Source organism: Amborella trichopoda, chromosome 10 (genome assembly GCF_054954075.1).
Source record: "Amborella trichopoda isolate Santa Cruz 75 chromosome 10, AtrichopodaSantaCruz75HAP2 v2.0, whole genome shotgun sequence".
Taxonomy (NCBI): Eukaryota; Viridiplantae; Streptophyta; class Magnoliopsida; order Amborellales; family Amborellaceae; genus Amborella; species Amborella trichopoda.
In genome coordinates, this window is record NC_142345.1 from 43,962,998 (window position 1) to 43,976,269 (window position 13,272).

At 31.7% G+C, this 13,272-nt stretch overlaps 1 long non-coding RNA gene across 1 annotated transcript; it reads right to left on the bottom strand.

Annotated features, from left to right (window-relative positions):
• Positions 1–1,404: 1,404 nt before the first annotated feature.
• Positions 1,405–5,382, bottom strand: LOC148780262 (uncharacterized). Its single transcript, XR_016042278.1, has 2 exons — positions 5,201–5,382; positions 1,405–3,570 (listed from the first exon to the last, which is right to left on the bottom strand). It is a non-coding gene; the product is annotated as an uncharacterized LOC148780262 (long non-coding RNA).
• Between the last annotated feature and the right edge of the window lie 7,890 nt (positions 5,383–13,272).

Here is a 13,272-nt window from a genome sequence, read left to right on the forward strand (position 1 = left end):
AGGAAGGGATGAGGTTAGAGATCATATTTTCCTAAATCTATTGGAGGATCTCTTGTAGAATCCCCCCTATTGACTCGAGCACTGGTTCCTAGCGAGTCCCGGCCTGACTCCTCTTTTTAAAACATTGGTTATGCCTAAGGCCCATGTTACCAGTCCCGGCCTGACTCCCCTTTTTAAAACACTGGTTATGCTTAAGGCCCACGTTGCCAAGGTGAACGCCCGTACCGTGGTTTCGAGCCTAACATTCATTTTTTGGGTAGTTCAGATAGGAATTGAACTTGGAGTGTAAGGTGAGAACATGCTTTATCAAAACAAAGAGCAAAACATAATTTAAGAAAACAGAGACCAAAATATATGAATTGATGAGTAATAAATGTTGTGCTCTTATACTACTTGTTGTGCTCTGATACCATTTTATTCGTGAGATCATAGCTGAAGGTGATATCTTGTTACTGAATATTGACACCAAGAAGAATGTTGCAGATATGTTGATAAAGCCGGTTCCATTACAGAAGTTCAAGCTATGCTTAGACTTGACTAATGTGTTGCCCAAGTGAGCGCGTGTGGAGAAGACGGTCGAGGATAATTTCTTTTGAAATTCAAACTAAGGTGGATATTCGTTGATATTTATCTTGAATTCTTAAATCCCTTATTTTAATAGATTGGTTTCCTCTAATTTAGGTTTCCTATTTATTTAGGTAGAGCATATTATTTAGGATCTAAGTTTATGGATTAGTCCTACTTGGATTAAGATAGAGCTTTAAGTTCACATGGATAGGGATAAAGTTTCTTATTTATTTGGGTAGAGCGTATTATTTAGGATCTAAGTTTATGGATTAGTCCTACTTGGACTAGGATAGAGTTTTAAGTCCATATGGACAGAAATAAAGTTTCTTGTTAATAAAGTTATGAAAGTTGAGATTGGTTTGATCATACTTGTTTTTTGTGCTTTATTCTCTCTATATAAATATGCTTTTCTAAAGAGAGAAAGTATGTGTGGAAAAGTAAGCCATACATAGATGCACTTTTGAATCTCTTTTCTAGAGAGAGAAAGTATGTATGGAAAAGTAGGCCATACATAGATGCACTCTTGTGTTTGTCCTCTCTTGTAGAGAGAGAAAATACATAGATAAAAATAGGAAGCATTTTTTGGGGTTTTACAGAGAAAATTATAGAAAAGAAGGCTTTGTGGGAGATTAAGCCTCCGGTTTTCAAGTAAGTTGCTAAATCTTGGTGTTTTTTTTTTTATTATTTATTTCCTGCTTTATTTTTGTTGCTTGTTTTTTATCGATTATTTTTTTTCGTACTTTATTTGCCAAAAATCAACCCGTCGGGTTTAGAGCTTCCTTGCACAACAAGTAGTATGAATATTGTTAGATTTAGTGATGGGGCAATTACATATAAAGCAAGACCAGTTTATGAATTACACTTTCATAGCACAAATTACATAAACTATGTCCCAAAGCTTAAATACATCATGTAACTAATCTAAACAAAACTCTAAGGAATAAAATCAGCTAAATAGGGAATTACAATCCCAAATTAAAATAAAAAAGCCATGTTTCGAACCCTTTGTGTCAGGGCCACACAATCAGGCCCTATAAGGACTTAATTTTGTCCCTTCGGATTGTACAAAAATGATTTAATCTCACAAGAGTGTTTAATCCAAATGGGAAACAAATATACACGTTAAAATCACTTATTAAGATCTCAACACACTAGCATTATCATCTAAAACAAAATGCAAATGGTTTGAATCGAATCGGATAAAGAACAAAAGAGTTATAGCCAAACTACACACGATGGTCCCTCGGACCACCAAAACAGTTTTGTATGGAAAGATTATGAACCCTCATAGGTAAAAACGTGATGAAAAGGTTTTGGAAATTGAGTGACACTCTGAGACTAAATTATTTGATGGATTTGAAGCAAAATAATCAATGGATACTATACATGATTATGGATTCTCATGTATATAGGCTATAACTCATGAATGACCACACTATGAATAAGCATGATGAAAAAGATGATCAAATGGGGATTCTAATATCAATGAAACTTTTCTAAATTCAAAACTTCAGCAACTATAGATGTCAAGAATATGTTCTTATGAGAAAAAAAAATTCAATAGAGTTTACCTTGATAAATGCACACTAAGCATAAAAAAATTGTAGAGAAGAAGGCTTTGTGGGAGATTGAGTCTCCGATTCTCAAATAAGTTACCTTATAAGTAGCCTTGTAAGTAAATCCTGGTGTTTTTTTTTTCTGTTATTTATTTCCTGTTTTATTTTTGTTGTTTGTTTTTTGTCGATTATTTTTCTCGTATTTTATTTGCCAAAAATCAACCCATCAAGTTTAGAGCTTCCACGAGATTGTTGGATTTAATGCTATCCAAAATCACTGACTTAAGAAAATCTCATATTTTGTAGGATTGAGATATTTCTATATTTTATGGGATTGTGATTTATATTGATAAGTTTTCTAAAGCAAATAAAATTCCAAAAAGATTAAGATTCTTAGATAGATACATCTCTTCGTCTTTTGAGATATATGTTATATCAATAAAAAGTTTCCTATTTTATGTGGATTCTTAATTATATATATGAGATGAAAGTGCAGAGAATTTGTGTACCCTATTTGGGTCACCATATGGGAACGGTAGTCCCTCTAAAGAGAAAGGGAGGTAGAGCCTCATGTGCAATAGATGCGATTTCTTCTCTAAGAAGAGAACTTCCGTACGCACAAGTGGTATCAGAGCGAGGTTGAGTCAAGTAGCTTGATTTAGGGTTTTCGATAAGGCAATAAAGGTTTCGATGGAAGTTTCGAGATAGAGAAATTTGATGAACAACATTATTTTTCAACAAGAATGATGAAGAAATTTATTTGGCAAAAGATGAAGAATTCATAAAGCTATCCAATGGATGTTGTCATCGCGAGCAAGTGATTTTGATATCAATCCAACTTAAGGAAATCTCATATTTTGTGGGATTGAGATATTTCCATATTTTATGGGATTTTAATTTATATTGATAAATTTTTTTAAAAGAAATAGAAATCCAAAAAGATTTGGACTTTTAGATAGATACATCTCTTTGGTCTTTTGAGATATATGTTATATCAATAAAAAGTTTTCTATTTTGTATGGATTCCTAATTATTTATATGGAATAAAAGTGGAGAGAATTTATCTGCCCTATTTGGGTCACCATATAAGAATGGTGGTTCCTCTAGAGAGAGAGAGGCAGAGCCTTATGTGCATAAGATGTGATTTCCTCTATAAGATGTGATTTCCTCTTAGAGAAAAGAGCTTCCACGTACACAACAATAAACTATGTGTTAAAGCAACAAGATACTCAAATGGAATGAAATCAAACCGCTTCTTGGGTCTCTGGTTATATTTAGAGGATCTGCATGGCTCCCCTGATGCCAACTAAGAAGCATGTCAAACCTCTTGACACGCTCAACAGATGGCATTCAGGGAGCCAGGCAGATGGCATTCAAGGAGCAAGGCAGATCCAATACGAGCCCATCTTCCTCTTTGCTCTTTACTCTTTGCCTTTTGCCTTCTACCCTATTAAAAAAAAAGAAAGAAGACTCAAAAGTTAATCACTGGTATACCATATGTTTAATGAATAATTATGAGTATAGCAGGTACATTAGTACAGGTACTTATAAATGTGTGTTTGTGTGTGAGAAACAATGTTTAGAAAGGGAGTTTTGAGCTCCGATTTAAAAGGCGTTCGAGTGAGAGACCCCTAGGTCCGACTCAACGAGCTGGACCTTGAAATTTTAATAAAAAAAATTTAAAGTCGGACCTTGAAATTTTAATAAAAAACTTTAAAAATATACTGAAAATCTAGTAGACTTGGGTGATCATAGTTTACTTTTTGGGTGGGATAGCCAGCCTCCCAAAATAGCCAAACTCGGACAAGTCCCGAGTTGGCTAAGCGATTTTTTTAAACACTTAGTTAAAAGAATTAAGGGGTTTCTACCTCTGGAATTTTGGGACTAGGATGCAACTTTAATCACACTCTAGTTTTCACCTAAAAGACAATTACAAACAGAAAAAAGTGGGCAGATTTTGGTTCAATTAATTCTCATTTTTGGGGTCAAAATTTGGAAAAGGTGCCCTTTTCTAATTTATGTTAAAAATCTATGAAAATTTTTAAAACTAGACCTTGGGTATCCTTCAATGCCAAAAAGACAAAAAAAAATAAAAAAAAAAAAGGCAAAAAAGAGTACGGCACAGTCTTGATATTCTTTATCCATTTGGTTAGGCGGATTGTGATGGACGATCGAGATCATTCTGAGACCATGCATTATGGTTGGACAAAATTGAATTAACATATGATTTCACGAACTGTTGATCCTATTAATTGTCAAATGGCAAGAAAATCCATTATTTCAATTAAACGTTCTATGCATGACTTTAATGAAATTGTAACTAAATTTTTATAGATGAAACCAAAAATTTCGAGCCAAAAAATGATGTTCCGATTAAATATAATTTTGTCTAATTTTTAGGGTGTAGTGTCAATCTTTGGGGCAAGAGCAAGATTTTTCTCATTAAAAATAAAAAATGAAGAAATGAGTCTATGAAAATTACTTTTTTAAGCTATAGCTCAAAAAATTAAAGGAAAACTCATTAGAAAAATAAATACATAAAACAAAACTTAGACCAGTGATGTTATAATGCCCGAATAGGTCAAATGCTGCATGACCTAACTTCCTTCAACTCATTCTTTGGAAATTACACAATAATTGTTTAGTAAATATGGTCTTTAATGGAAAATTATATGGTTTATAAAAAAAAGATCAAAATAGGTGCTTGTTAATAGAGATATACTTACATTTCTTTTTCTTCTTGAGAGTGAATTTGGAAGGGACAATATGTTTCGGTGCTTGTTTTCCCTAAAATTATTCTTCTTTTATGAAAGACGTCCATCAAACTAACATTTTCTAAAAAGGAAAAAAAATGGAGGGGAGAGAGAGAGAGAGAGAGAGAGAGAGAGAGTCCCTGAGGAGCTATGAACCTGGTGAAAAACTAATTATCTTCTCCTATCCCAAACAATAATTACAACTCAAAAGAACAAAATAAATCAAGTAATAGCCAGCATCCTAATTTTAAAGGCAATTAAAGTTGTTATGTCCTCCTGTCTATGATAAAAGACTAAATCAATAGCAAAATAAGAAACACTTACTCTTGACTTGTCCTTTATTAATGGTGACACCAACACTTGAATTGGTCTCTCTCTCTAGACTTGAATTGGTCCCTCTCTCTAAACTCCAAGGCTCCTATGGCTGATCTATCTCTCTCTCTCTCTCTTTCATTCATTTTCGAGCCAAATCAGTCCCCAAACCCCCCATCTGGTTCAATGAAGTCAAGAGTCAAGAGAAGAGGAATGTTAAGTATTTATGGTTATCATGTGAACATGAAAAACTTTCAAAGAAAAGCTTTTAAAAATAAAAAGTTGAGATTATAAAAAAATTGAAAAAATAAAGACACAAGAAAATCCACTTAATGGGGAAAGGCTGCATTATTTTTGAGGCGGCAAAGTGCAATGGGGTGTAAGGAAACTCAGAGATAAAGCCAAAGTAGCCTGGTTTTGCAGCTTGTTATTTGGATTTATTTGCCATCGAAAAATGGGAGAAAATACTATTTTATTATTTTAAGAATGGGAAATGACTATTAAAATAATTCCTTTTTTTTTTGTTGGGGCAGTTTAACGGATTTTGACTGCCGGCAAAAGGCGACAACGCGTAAAACAAATCCACAAGGGGTTTAGAAAAAACAGCCAAAAGTAATATATAAACGGACAGGGAATAATAATCAATAAAAAAAGGGTGTGGTTTCTATAGAGCCGAGGCTCTAAACAATCAAATTTGAGCCCACCTTCAAATAGTATCGAGAAATATGATTTCAATACTAGAAAGTTTTGTGATAGCCTAAAATTATATTTTCATCTTTAGTTATGAAATTTAAAGCTTCAAAAATAGTGTAGATCATGCAGATCTATAAAAACTTGAAAATCTTGAAAATTGACGGTCCAAAAATGCGTTAGAAGATACACTATCTTCAAAACTTGAAATCCATTTTTTTCTTATGTCCATTCATCTTGATGTCAAGGTGATCAATTTGATGATATTTGAACATCAAAACAACCTCTTCTAATAAAGGTTTTGACATATGCTCTAATTTAATTGACTAGAGCCTAGGCTCTATATAAACGTTTCCCCACAAAAAAATGACTGAAGGACTAGTTTTGACACCAACGAAATAAAAGCAGAATCCAGCAAAATGAAAATTTCGCTAAAAGAAACCAAGATCTTATGAGTGAATTTTATTAAGGAAAAAGTTTGTGTCAACCTAAAAAATTCATCAAAAAAAGGTTGTTTTGATTTTGGAAAAACCTTTCCATTGATTTTCTCAACTTTGAGGTAAATGTAAATGAAAGAAAAGGATTTCATGTTCGCCATTTTAGAACATATTATTTAAACTGTCCATTTTCAATTTTTTCAAGTTTTTATGTATCTGATTAATTTTTGCACCATTTGGAGCTTAAATATCATAATTAGAGGTAGAGATAGGTTTTCAGGTTGAAATGCATCTTTTGGTCGACATTAAAGATACGTGTTTCTTTGATGGTTTAAGCTGGATACCTTATACAATAGAAATCTATACAATGAGACCATATTCTTTAGATATAAGGAGGTCACAATCATAATTGACCATTAGATGTGAAATCAAGTGGATAGGTATGTGTCATTCGTTGGACATGAAACCCCAAATAAAATTTCTTGAATGTTGTGGTACATTTTAATTTGTAGAATTTCGCATCCAATAGCTGTGGCAGTGTAGGAAAAATTGCGCAGTTCAAATTCTAACCGCCTAGTAGATCGGCCGATTTTAGTAAACCGGTTGGGCATTTTAAAAAACAATTAAAAAAATATGTAGAATCCCAAAAAATAAAGGATTTTGTTTGTAATACATTTTTAAATGGTTTTCATCATTTTGACAAGGATCTAGTTTCCCTGCGGCCAGGCCCTATTAATAAATCTACTTTTGAGATGGTTTTTTTGACTTAATTAAGGACATGTAATCTCTAACATGGAGATCATGAATATGAAAAAATTAGTAAATTTTAAAAACTAAAAATAATAATTCTAATAAGAAAACATTTGGACCATTAGTTTTCATTGTTTTTAGATGGAACACCTACTTGCATCTATTTTTAATATGGATGCTTTATACGTTTTGGACTGCATATATAGTCATGCAGTCTAGCCCGCATGAAACAATTTTCTTTTTGACAAAGATTGAAAGTTGTTTTGGCTGTTAATACTTATTTCTACACCGTCTTTTTTAGAAATTTCAAAAATAATTTTGAGAAGAAATCGATTTTTTAAAAATCCAATTTGCATTATTTTTCAACTTCATTTGGATGTGCTTTATTTAATCATGCTTTAAATACATTTCTCATATTTTATTATATTTTTTTGTACTTTATTTTATATTTTGTAAAACTTTTCTAACTACTCACGACTTGCCCGATTAGGCCGGTTGAATCGGTTAGTTTACTGGTTAGATTGGTTGAACTGCTTCTTATCCCATGTTCAATTAACTGTTTCAGTTCGACTGGCTGACAGTGATTGTAAACTAAATTTTTTTTAAAACATGCAATTCCTTTATTAATGCACGCTAATAACTAGTATTTGTAGACTCTATGAATCCAAGTCACTCAAATTCAGCAGGCTATTGAGTCCAAGACGGAAACTATGACAACCTGATCTAGTACTATAAGGAAATTGTTTCATGTTGTGGGGGCCGCATTTTATATTTGCAGTCCCCGAAGTGTAAAACATCTATCTTAAATATAGATATAAATAAACAATCTATTTAAAAATAATTGAAACTAACGGTTTAAATGTTTTTTTTATAGAATTATTATTTTTAATTTTTAAAATTTATTTATTTATTCATATTCATGATCTCTGTGTTAGAGATTACATATCCTTAAAATTAGGTCAAAAAATCCATCGCAAAAATAGATTTTTAAGAGGTAACTCATTTCTACTTGACTTAGAAACCATGTATTTCTTATAATTATGATGTAATTTTGTTTTGGACACGGTTTTATGCGGCCAGCTCGTATTTTGTAGAAATACGAGCTTGGCAATAAATATATTTTTTAAAAGGAAATATCTTCTTATCCCCTATTTTTAATTTACATATCTCATGAGATTTAAGAATTGAAAATATTACTTGTAAGTAAAATGTCTCCATCTTTTCTATCTTACAACCCCCTGGACCCCTTTGATCATAAATTTTTACCCAAACAAACACTAAAATGGCACCCTATTTAAACTTCATTTCTCTCTTTTTCTCTAAAACTCCATCTCTCTCTCTTCGCTTCTCGGTGAGTTTATCAGCCAAGGGGTTTAGCATGAGCTCGAACACGAGCACACCTTCTTATGTATGAGAAAGAGATGGATTTTTAGAGAGAGAGAGAGAGATGGAGTTTGGGTTTTAGAGAGAGAAAGAGCTGGAGTTTAAGTTTTAGGTACAGAGATAGACTTTTGAGAGAGAGAGAGAGACGATGATGTGCGAGTGAGAGAGAAAGATGGAGTTTTAAGATAGAGAGACGATGATGTGAGAGAGAAATGGAGTTTTAGAAAGAGAAATAGAGTCATTTCATAAGTTGCTGAGGTCAATAATACATGGTCAAAAGGGTTTAGGGGGGATGGAAGTTAGAAAAAATGTAGTCTTTTTGCTTACAAGTAATAATTGAAATTCTTGAGTCTGATGAGATATAGAAGTTAAAAATATGGGATAATAGGATATTTTATCTTTTTTAAATATAGCTTGATCTTAATTTTTGAAAATATATAATTTTTAACATAGAGATCATGAATTTGAAAAAAAAAATTAAAAACTAAAAATAATAATTATATTACGAAAACATTTGGACGGTTTGTTACACTTGCTTTTAGATGGACCACCTAATTGCATAATACCTTTAAGATAGATGCTTTATACCTTTAGACCACATATTGTAGAAATGCGGTCCATCCCGCATGCAACAGTTTTCCTTTTGTTTTGGGCTGGATGGTCCATAAAAGACTTGACTGAGTCACAGCTAACCGGCAAGTTCTGAACCAAGATGGGTCGTTGCTTTAAAATACTGTTTGTACAGTATATCATGGAGACATCTACCGTGTGTTCCCAATGAGGAGTGGTGGAGATTAAATGCACTTCCGGATCATGGACATTCACAAAAACTATTCCTCATCATCATATATATATATATATATATATATATATATATATATATATATGCCACATGACCTTTTCACTATCCTATATACAATAAAGGAAAATGTTTGTATAAGGTTGCGATTTTAAAATGTATAATTAAAGATGATGCACATAAAAAATCTATCGGAAAATATTATTTTAATGTTGAAAAACCCTCTAATTGATCATCTCGACATCGAGCTGCATGAATATATATAAAAAAAAAAAGATTTTGAGTACCAGATATAGTGAATCTTGCAACTCATTATCTAGATCATCCATTTTCAAGATTTTCATATGTTTATGGATCTATTTGATATTAATCATTTTTTAACTTTAAATTTTTATAATTAGATATGAAAATAGATTTTGAGATAATCTTAAAAATGTTTTACACCAAAATTACATATTGTGACAAAATTTAGTGGTGCACTTTAATTGGATTGTTTATGGCTGCGACCTTATAGAAACCATATAAAACTCCCAAGTTAGTGTTTTGCCCGTTAAGTAAATGCATAGTATGCTCCCAAAGGAGCATAGTATACGCACTCGTAATTGACTATATCATTCCACTTCTATTGACTCTGAACCGTCCATTTGATGGACTATTAAATCCTGGACTTAATAACTGATAATCGTTCTTTTTTTCAAATTAAAATTATGAACAAATGAATAAAAGATATTTCAATAATACAGGCCAAAATAATACACGAAATATGGTCATTTTGCTGCAGAACATATCTTTGTTTTGGTATACACCGGAACCATGCCAGTTCATGGCAAACATCTATAGCAAGTTTAGGGCCCAATGCTGGTGAAACACATATCTAATCCCTCAAAAAGGATAAAAAAACACGATGTGACGTACTCAACCTAACCTAGAAAATAAAAACTTAAATACAAAAAAAAAAAAACACTGTAAAACTGCACACAGACCGTCTAACTTTTAATCTATCAGATCTAGATCTAGATAGATCTAATAGAGCTGAGGCTGTAAACAATCAAATCAAAGTGCACTTTCAAATAATATCGAGAAATGTGGTTTTAATACTGAAAATCTTTGTGATAGTCTTAAAATTATTTTCTTGTTTTAATTATAAAATTTAAATATTTAAAAATAGGGGAAAGTACATAATGAGACTATTTACCTTTGATACAAGGTAGTCACATTAATCTTGACCATTAGATGTGAAATAAGGTGGCTGCACTTATTCCATTGACCATGCTCAAACTTCAAAATAAATTTTTTTGAACTTTGTAACACATCCAAGCTATCAAATTTTACATCAAATAGTTGTAAGGAATTGTGACCATCTTGTATCAGAAGTAAATGATCTCATTACATACAGTCCCCAAAAATAGTATGAACAATATGCACTATTTCCAAAACCTGAGATCCATTTTTTTTCTCATCATATCCCTGCATCTTGATGTCGAGATAATCAATTCAAGTATATTTTGGTATCAAAACAACCTCTCGTAGAGAAATTTTTGAGATGGGTTTCTGCTCTTCGCCTTTCGTCAAGCCCTCACACCATGGTCCATTAATCATATGAATATACATACTTGTCTTTTATAGACAAATTACATATGAGAAAATATAGAAATAAATCACAGATTCCTGTACTATACTCAAACTTACCATAAAGACAAGATATTGTATCTACTCTTCCCAAATATACACATTAAAATATACACTTTCCATATTAACCGGATATACAATAATATAGACTTTTCTTTCACATGTGACTTTCCTTTCAGAGGCTCTAATTTGATTGTTTAGGCTCTATGTAAAATTTTTCCTATATATATATATATATATATTGCGTGATATGCTACGTATAGAATATTTATATTTTGATACCCAAATATCCTCAAATTGATCATCTCGACATCAAGATGCATGGACATGGGAAAAAGAAAACGGATTTCAAGTTTTGAAAATAGTGTATCTTGTAACACATTTTTGGACCGTCAATTTTTAAGATTTTCAAATTTTCATAAATCGGCTCGATCTACATAATTTTTTAAGCTTTAAATTTTATAATTAAAGATGAAAATATATTTTAAAACTATCGCAAGGATTTATAATATTAAAACCACATTTCTTGGTACTATTTAAAGGTGCACTACACTTTGATTGTTTAGAGCTCGGGCTCCATACAAAACGCACTAAAAAAGACAAAAAATTTAAAAGAAAAGAGTAGGGCGGACTTGTTGTATGACGTGAGGTACGTATGTCGTTTAGGGGACAAGGAGTAGGAAATTTGAAAAGACATTAAAACATGCACAGCCGTTCTTTTCTGAATGCAAACATAATCGGTTAACACGTGTCAACAACCATTGGCCCATTGGAATCTGAAGGGACTAGGGAATGTAACCAACATGAGGAACCAATGACCATGGCATAAATGTAAGAAAAAGACACCGTTTCAATGCGGCCAGCCAGCATATTGTAGAACTGCGGCCTTGGCAATATAATTTGATCCGAATTTATATGGGAAAAGTTTATATAAGGTTGCAACTTTAAAATGTAGAATCACATATGCACCTTAAAAATCTATCAAAAATATTGTTTTAATGTTGAAAAAACCCTCTAATCAATCATCTGGACATCAAGATCTATGAATATGAAAAAAAAAGTTTTTGAATATCGAAAATAATGCATCTTACAGCACATTATCTAAACCATCCATTTTCAAGATTTTCATATATTAATAGATCTACTTGATTTTAACCATTTTTAGAATTTAAAATTTTCTAATTAGGTATGAAAAAAGATTTTAAGATAATACTAAGAATTTTTTACAACAAAATTACATGTTATGATAAAATTTTAAGGTGCGCCTTAATTGGATTGTTTAAGGTTGAAACCTTATAGAAGCCGCACCCAATTTATATTATCCTTAACATGGAGATCATGAATATTAAAAAAAGATAAAATTTGATAATTAGGAATAATAATTATATTAAAAAAACATTTAGATTGTTAGTTACACTTGTTTTTAGATGGACCACCTATTTGCATCTATCTTTAAGATGGATGCTTTGTAACATTGTAACGCATATTGTGGCAATGCAGTCCAACCCGCATGAAAAAAATTTCCTTAAAAAAAATGGTTGGATAGGGCTGCAGATCTATCTAAATAAGTAAAAACAATTGTTTCATGCCGGCTGGACCGTATTTCTACAATAGATGATCCAGAGGTATAAAGCATCCATCTTAAAGATGGATGCAAATAGGTGATCCATCTAACAAACAATTTTAACTAACGGTCCAAATGTTTTCTTAATATAATTATTATTTTTAGTTTTCAAAAAAATAATTTCATATTCATGATCTCCATGTTAACGATTATATATTCTCTAAAAATATGGATGAAATTATATTTAAAAAATATATTTATTGCCAAGCCCGCATTTCTATCATATACGGGTTGCTCGCTTGCTACCTGCGTGCAATAAGTAAAGCTTTATCTCTTGACTCTTCGAAAATTGCAATTTATATATGGGTGTGGTTTGTATAGAGCCTGGGCTCTAAACAATCAAATCAGAGCCTGCCTTCAAATGGTGTCAAGAAATGCAGTTTCAATTTTGAAAATATTTGTGATAGCCTTAAAATATATGTTCATCTTTATTTATAAAGTTTAAAGCTTCAAAAATAATTTAGATTGATAGATCTATGAAAACTTGAAAAAATTTAAAATTGACGGTCAAAAAATGAGTTACAAAATACACTATTACCAAAACTTGAAATCCATTTTTTTCTCATGTCCATGCATCTTGATGTCAAGATGATCAATTTGAGGATATTTAGGCATCAAAACAACCTCTTCTAGTATAATTTTTTAGGTAGGCTCAAATTTGATTCTTTAGAGCCTCGGCTCTATATAAACTTTTCCATTTATGTATTAGAAAACCTTTACATCGATTATCTTGGCTTGAATATTATTGTTGAAAAAAAAAAAGATTTCAAGC